This window comes from Oncorhynchus mykiss, chromosome 3 (genome assembly GCF_057628025.1).
Source record: "Oncorhynchus mykiss isolate SJ-2025 chromosome 3, ASM5762802v1, whole genome shotgun sequence".
Taxonomy (NCBI): Eukaryota; Metazoa; Chordata; class Actinopteri; order Salmoniformes; family Salmonidae; genus Oncorhynchus; species Oncorhynchus mykiss.
Window position 1 is genome coordinate 24052403 of NC_143024.1, and position 8607 is coordinate 24061009.

Below are 8607 nucleotides of genomic sequence, written 5' to 3' on the forward strand. Positions count from 1 at the left end.
CATTCTCTATCACCCCTCAGATACTATAGTATTACTTCTGATCTATCATGTCTCTAGTATAGCAATGTTCAAAGTTTAGCCCAGAATCCAACACCAATAAGAGAATTTCAGTTAAATGTATGTGTATGTGAATGTATGTGAATATACTGTAAAGGATGTCTGGTTATCCCTTTACTGTTATTGTGCTTAGACAGTCCATACATCATCTATGTCCCAGTCCTTTCTTCCCTTAAAGAATGCTGGTTTCCCACTGCCACTGCAGAGTAGGTGACATCCTCAGCTGGCTTGACGTCTGCATCTTTCTGGTCTTCTCCAGATGGGTCGTGTGCTTTCCTCTTGTCAATGTTGAATCTGATAATCTCCGAATAAACCAGATCCTGGGGAAAGACAAAGAGAGGGAGAGGGTGAGAGAGAAGAATGATTATTAATTTAATGTGATTATTTGAAATCTTAGGCTGGAATTCAGTCAAACACACAAAGAAAAAACATGTTTTCATTAGTGCACTGTTCCGCCTTATTTAGACACAAGCTGAAACTAAACAACCTCACCTCTTCTATTCCTGTCCCTGTCCTGTCTGCACCGCCAGGCTGCTTGCATCTGGAAAACAACCACAGAGGGTTTTACAGAAAGCAGAAATGCAGGTCAGGGCTGACTGAGCTGAAGGGGAATTTGAGTTGTGTGCTTGGTAAAAAATATGGTTCCTACTCACCAATGCTGACAGAGGGGTTGAATAAAGCCTCACGCCTAGTTAAAGAGAATAATATACATTTCTCTGCGCTTCTAATGACCTTCAAGACCATGAGTATATGGATCTACTGAAAAATAACAAAATACTTTTGATCAAACATCAAGTTGCATACATGAAAAATGCCATGCTCTGAAAATTATTCACTAACGTCTAACTAACACATGCACATATTTGATGATATCATATGACTGTAGATGTCTGATGATACATTCAATTCCATTGAGATACATACAGCATATGTTCTCTTTAATTACAGATAGAGTACACACCTCTTCCTGACAATGATGAGGTAAGCTGTGGCTGTCACGACAACTGTTACCAGGAGGGCTGCGGTAACAATTCCCACAACCTCGCCAGATGATGGAGGTGGAATCTGATCTGGGAAGGAAACAGAACCCCTGTAACCTCTTTGACCTCTGATACAGCTGCATGTCAGATTAAATCCTACAGTATCTACAGGAAAACTATTGTCACTAATCAATGTTAATATTTCAATCATTTAATGAGATCCTTTCTTTTCTTGCTTATGTTAAGAGTTCCAGACTCACCCAGTACAGTGAGGATGGTTGTTATCTCAAATGAGCCACTAGGGAAGACTGTCAGGAGACAGATGTATTTCCCTGCATCAGTCATCTGAAGCTCCAGCGAACTCCAGCCTCCCAAAAATGTTTTGCCCTAAATTAGGGCTAAAGACAGCTATGGTAAATGTTTTAGTATCTGATTTGTCCCACTGCCACTCAGCCTGAATGAGATTGCCCTGGAGCAACTCACACTGCAGTGTGACATCATTCCCCAGGTACCCTGTCACCTGTGGTTCAACACTGACTTGAGCTTCCAACACTACTGGAGATTGTGAGAAGAAGACCAAACAGTAGCGAGATAGAGAGAAAGAGAGAGGGATTACGAACCGTTGTTATTATTTTTTCACTCAGAATCATACAGTAGTTTTATATTATTGGTTCTTGGATTCTGTTTTCCCCTCTAGTCTGGGTCGTGTTAATTTGGACCCTACATACTCAAATGTTTTGCAACTGTGAACTAAAATGCCCTGTTTTCTTCTTGTCCACTGAACACAACTCAATTAAAATCTAATTTTATTGGCCACATGCACATGGTTAGCAGATGTTAATGCGAGTGTAGTGAAATGCTTGTGCTTCTAGTTCTGACCATGCAGTAATATTTAACAAGTAATCTAACAATAAGTACAACAAGTAATCTTCACAACAACAAAGGAATTAATAAGAATATGTACATATAAATATACGGATGAGTGATGGCTGTACGGCACAGGCAAGATGCAGTAGATGATATAGAGTACAGTATATACATATGAGATGAGTAATGTAGGATTTGTAAGCATTATATAACGTGGCATTGTTTAAAGTGACTAGTGATACTATTCACTACATCCAATTTGTAATTATTAAAGTGGTTAGAGATTTGAGTCAGTACGTTGGCAGCAGCTACTCAATGTTAGTGATGGCTGTTTAACAGTCTGATGGCCTTGAGATAGAAGCTGTTTTTCAGTCTCTCGAACCCAGTTTTGATGCACCTGTACTGACCTCACACTCTGGATGATAGCGGGGTGAACAGGCAGTGGCTCGGGTGGTTGTTGTCCTTGATGATGATCTTTTTGGCCTTCCTGTGATATCAGGGGGGTGTAGGTGTCCTGGAGGGCAGGTAGTTTACCCCCGGTGATGCGTTGTGCAGACATCACCACCCTCTGGCGGTGATACAGCCCGACAGGATGTTCTCGATTGTGCATCTGTAAAACTTTGGGAGTGTTTTTGGTGACATGCCAAATTTTTTCAGCCTCCTGAGGTTGAAGAGGCGCTGTTGCGCCTTCTTCACCACACTGTCTGTGTGAGTGGACCAATTCAGTTTGTCCGTGATGTGTATGCCGAGGAACTTAAAACTTTCCACCTTCTCCACTACCTTCCCATCGATGCGGATATGGGGGTGCTCCCTCTGCTATTTCCTGAAGTCCACAATCATCTTCTTTGTTTTGTTGATGTTGAGTGTGAGGTTATTTTCCTGACACCTACAGGGAGGAGGGCCCTCACCTTCTCCCTGTAGGCCGTCTCATCGTTGTTGGTAATCAAGCACACCACTGTAGTGTTGTCTGCAAACTTGATGATTGAGTTGGAGGCGTGCATGGCCACGCAGTCATAGGTGAACAGGGAGTACAGGAGAGGGCTGAGAATGCACCCTTGTGGGGCCCTAGTGTTGAGGATCAGCGGGGTGGAGAAAGTCCAGGACCCAGTTGCACAGGGCGAGGTCGAGACCCATGACGAGTTTGGAGGGTACTATGGTGTTAAATGCTGATCTGTAGTCAATGAACAGCATTCTTACATAGGTACCTCTCTTGTCCAGATGGGTTAGGGCAGTGTGATGGCAATTGCGTTGTCTGTGGACCTATTGAGGCGGTAAGCAAATTGTAGTGGGTCTAGGGTGTCAGCTGGGGTGAAAGTGATATGATCCTTGACTAGTCTCTCAAAGCACTTCATGATGACGGAAGTGAGTGCTACGGGTGATAGTTGTTTAGCTCAGTTACCTTAGATTTCTTGGGAACAGGAACAATGGTGGCCCTCTTGAATAATGTGGGAACAACAGACTGGGATAGGGATTGATTGAATATGTTCGTAAACACACCAGCCAGCTGGTCTGCGCATGCTCTGAGGACACGGCTAGGGATGCCATCTGGGCAGGCAGCCTTTGCTAGGGTTAATACGTTTAAATGTTTTACTCACGTTGGCTGCGATGAAGAAGAACCCGCAGATTTTGATAGGAGGCCATGTCGGTGGCACTGTATTGTCCTCCAAGCGAGCAAAGAAGTTGTTTAGTTTGTCTGGGAGCAAGACATTGGGGTCTGGTTTTGGGGGCTGGTTTTCTTTTTGTAGTCCATGACTGACTGTTGACCCTGCCACATACCTCTCGTGTCCGAGTAATTGATTTGCGAATCTACTTTGTCTCTATACTGACGCTTACCTTGTTTGATTGCCTTGCGGAGGGAATAGCTACTCTGTTTGTATTCGGTCGTGTTTCAGGTCACATTGCCCTGATTAAAAGTAATGGTTTGCGCTTTCAGTTTTGCGCGAATGCTGCCATCAATCCACGGTTTCTGGCTGGGGAACGTTTTAATTAGTCGCCATGGGTACCACATCACCGATGCATTTGCTAATGAACTCGCTCACCGAATCAGCATATACATCAATGTTGTTGTTCGACGCTATCCGGAACACATCCCAGTCCATGTAATCGAAGCAATCTTGAAGCGTGGAATCAGGTTGGTCGGACCAGCGATGAACAGACCAGAGCACAGGCGTTTCCTGTTTTAGTTTCTGTCTATAGGCAGGGAGAAACAAAATGTAGTCGTGGTCAGATTTGCCGAAAGGAGGGCGAGGGAAGGCTTTGTATGCGTCACGCAAGTTAGAGTAACAATGATCCAAAATTTTGCCAGCCCGGGTCGCGCATTCGATATGCTGATAAAATTTAGGGAACCTTGTTTTCAGATTAGCCTTGTTAATGTCCCCAGCTACAATAAATGCAGCCACATGATGTGTGGTTTCCAGTTTAAATAGATTTCAATGAAGTTCTTTCAGGGCCGTCAAGGTGTCTACTTGGGAAGGGATATACACGACTGTGATTATAATCGAAGAGAATTCTCTTGGTAGATAGTGCGGTCGGCATTTGATTGTAAGGAAGGTGAACAAAAGGACTTGAGTCACTGTATGTTGTTATGATCACACCACGACTCGTTAATCATAAGGCACACACCCCCGCTCTTCTTCTTACCAGAGAGATGTTTGTTTCTGTCGGCGCAATGTGTGACGAAACCAGGTGGCTGTACCGACTCTGATAACGTATCCAGAGTGAGACATATTTCCGTGAAGCAGAGAATGTTACAATCTCGGATGTCTCTCTGGAAGGCAACCCTTGCCCGGTTTTCGTCAACCTTGTTGTCAAGAAACTGGACATTGGCGAGTAGTATACTTGGGAGTGGTGGGCGATGTGCCCGTCTACGGAGCCTGACCAGAAGACCGCTCCGTCTGCCCCTTCTGCGGTGCAGTTGTTTTGGGTCACAGGCTGGGATCCGATCCATTGTCCTGGGTGGTGGACCAAACAGAGGATCCGCTTCGGGAAAGTCGTAATCCTGGTCATAATGTTGGTAAGTTGACATTGCTCTTATATTCAATAGTTCCTCCCGGCTGTATGTAATAAGACTTAAGATTTCCTGGGGTAACAGTGCAAGAAATAATACATTGAAAAACTGCATAGTTTCCTAAGAACGCAAAGTGAGGCAGCCATCTCTGTTAACCTAACTCTAGGTTAACAGGACCTTCACTATTTTCCCTCCAGGTTAACAGGACCTTCTCTACAAGAGGATGAAATTATAAATAAAAATATGTCTTATCCTGACCAACTTGCCCTGTAAATACACCTCTGCTGTTTTCAATCAGGATCTCAGCGATCACTGCCTCATTGCATGCATCCGTTATGGGTCTCCTGTCAAACAACCACCCCTCATCACTGTCAAAAGCACCCTTAAAAACTTCCTTGAACGGGCGTTTCTAATCGACCTGCCCCGGGTATCCTGGAAGGATATTGACCTCATCCCGTCAGTAGAGGATGCCTGGTTGTTCTTTAAAAGTAATTTCCTCACCATCTTAAAAATAAGCATGCCCCTTTCAAAAAATAAATAACTAAGAACAGATATAGCCCTTGGTTCACTCTAGACCTGACTAACCTCGACAACTTAACCTAACAACTTTTCAAGTAAGTCAGTAACCAATACACACAGTCATTTAGGAAAGCAAAGGTTAGCTTTTTCAAACAGAAATGTGCATCCTGCAGATAATTTGCATCCTCCAATAACTCCAAAAAGTTATTGGACACTGTAAAGTCCATGGAGAATAAAAGCACCTCCTCCCAGCTGCCCATTGCACTGAGGCTAGGAAACGCTGTCACCACCGATAAATCCACAATAATCGAGAATTTCAATAAGCATTTCTCTACGGCTGACCATGCTTTCCTCCTGGCTACCCCTACCCCAGCCAACAGCTCTGCACCCCCCGCAACTACTTGCCCAAGCCTCCCCAGCTTCTCCTTCACCCAAATCCAGATAGCAGATGTTCTGAAGAGCTGGACTCGTACAATTCAGCTGGGCTAGACAATCTGGACCCTCTCTTTCTAAAATTTTCCGCCGCCATTGTTGCAACCCCTATTACTAGTCTGTTCAACATCTCTTTCGTATCGTCCAAGATTCCTAAAGATTGGAAAGCTGTCGCGGTCATCCCCCTCTTCAAAGGGGGTGACACTCTAGACCCAAACTGTTACAGACCTGGCCAAGGCTTTCGACTCTGTCAATCACTGCATTCTTATCGGCAGACTCAACAGCCTTGGTTTCTCAAATGACTGCCTCGCCTGGTTCACCAACTACTTCTCAGATAGAGTTCAGTGTGTCAAATCGGAGGGCCTGTTGTCCGGACTTCTGGCAGTCTCTATGGGGGTGCCACAGGGTTCAACTCTCGGGCGGACTCTTTTCTCTGTATATATCAATGACGTCGCTCTTGCTGCGGGTGTTTCCTTGATCCACCTCTATGCAGACAACACCATTCTGTATACTTCTGGCCCTTCTTCGGTTAACACACCTCCAAATGAGCTTCAATGTCATACAACACTGCTTCCGTGGCCTCCAACTGATCTTAAACGCTAGTAAAACTAAATGCATGCTCTTCAACCGATCTCTGCCCGCATTCGCCCACTACTCTGGACGGTTCTGACTTAGAATATGTGGACAACTACAAATACCTAGGTGTCTGGCTAGACTGTTAACTCTCATTCCAGACTCATATTAAGCATCTCCAATCCAAAATGAAATCTAGAATCTGCTTCCTATTTCGCAACAAAACCTCCTTCACTCACACTGCTAAACATACCCTCGTAAAACTGACTATCCTACCGATCCTCGACTTCGGCAATGTCATTTACAAAATAGCCTCCAACACTCTACTCAGAAAACTGGATGCAGTCTATCACAGTGCCATCTGTTTTGTCACCAATGCCCCGTATACCATCTACCACTGTGACCTGTATGTTCTCGTCGGCTGGCCCTCGCTACATATTCGTTGTCAGACCCACTGGCTCCAGGTCATCTATAAGTCTTTTCTAGGTAAAGCTCTGCCTTATCTCAGCTCACTGGTCACCATAACAACACCCATTCGTAGCACACGCTCCAGCAGGTATATCTCACTGGTCATCCCCAAAGCCAACACCCCCTTTGGCCGCCTTTCCTTCCAGTTCTCTGCTGCCAATGACTGGAACAAATTGCAAAAATAGCTGAAGTTGGAGACTTATATCTCCCTCACAAACTTTAAGCATCAGCTATCTGAGCAGCTTACCGATTGCTGCAGCTGTACACAGCCCATCTGTAAATAGCCCATCCAATTACCTACCTCATCCCATATTGTTTTTATTTATATTTTTATTGTTTTTATTTATATTTTTTGCTCTTTTGCACACCAGTATTTCTACTTGCACATCATCATCTGCACATCTATCACTCCAGTGTTAATTTGCTAAATTGTAATTACTTCCCTACTATGGCCTATTTATTGCCTTACCTCATTACTCCATTTGCACACATACTTTGTTTATCCCATGTGTAACTCTTTGTTGTTTTTTGTCTCACTGCTTGGCTTTATCTTGGTCAGATCATAGTTGTGAATGAGAACTTGTGGCCTACCTGGTTAAATAAAGTTGAAATAAAAAAATAATAAAAAAGAGAGGTAAATGTATGCCAGCAGAAAAACGTCTGTTTCCATAGCACTCCTGCTACACAAAAGACTCAAACGTGATCTGTGTGATCTGTGGCCTACACGCAGTCAAAACACTCTCAACTTGTCATAAGAAAAATGACATTAAATTAATTTAATCATTTGATCAACCAGGAACTGAGCATAGACGGTGGAAAAGTCTCTTTGGACTACTTGTCTAATGTGGGTTAACAAATCGCTACAGATAGAGAAGTGAAAATATAGGAAGCATATTTCGTACTTCCTCCCATGAGTGTGGTAGACTGTTTGAAACTGTTTCTGGTTATCTAGACCTTTCTTTTAGACTGTGGTCAGTATGGTCTCTCCTCCTCCCGTTACGGGGTCTGAGACGCTGAAGCCTCCCACCATAATCTCGGACAAATTGAAAACCCTAGTCATTGGCGACTCCATTACCCGTAGTATTAGATTTAATACGAATCATCTTGCAATCATACACTGTTTACCAGGGGGCAGGGCTACCGATGTTAAGGCTAATCTGAAGATGGTGCTGGCTTAGGCTAAAACTGGCGAGTGTAGAGCGTATAGGGATATTGTTATCCACATCGGCACAAGCGATGTTAGGATGAAACAGTCAGAGGTCACCAAGTGCAACATAGCTTCAGCGTGTAAATTAGCTAGAAAGATGTGTCGGCATCGAGTAATTGTCTCTCGCCCTCTCCCAGTTAGGGTTAATAATGAGCTCTACAGTAGAGTCTCACAACTCAATCGCTGGTTGAAAACTGTTTTCTGCCCCTACCAAAAGATAGAATTTGTAGATAATTTGCTCTTTCTCTGGGACTCACCCACAAACAGGACCAAGCCTGGCCTGTTGAGGAGTGACAGACTATCCTAGTTGGATGGGTGCTCTCATCTTATCTACGAACATAGACAGGGCTCTAACTCCCCTAGCTCCACAATGAGATAGGGTGCAGGCCAGGCAGCAGGCTGTTAGCCAGCCTGCCAGCTTAGTGGAGTCTGCCACTAGCACAGTCAGTGTAGTCAGCTCAAATTGAGACTGTGTCTGTGCCTCAATCTAGGTTGGG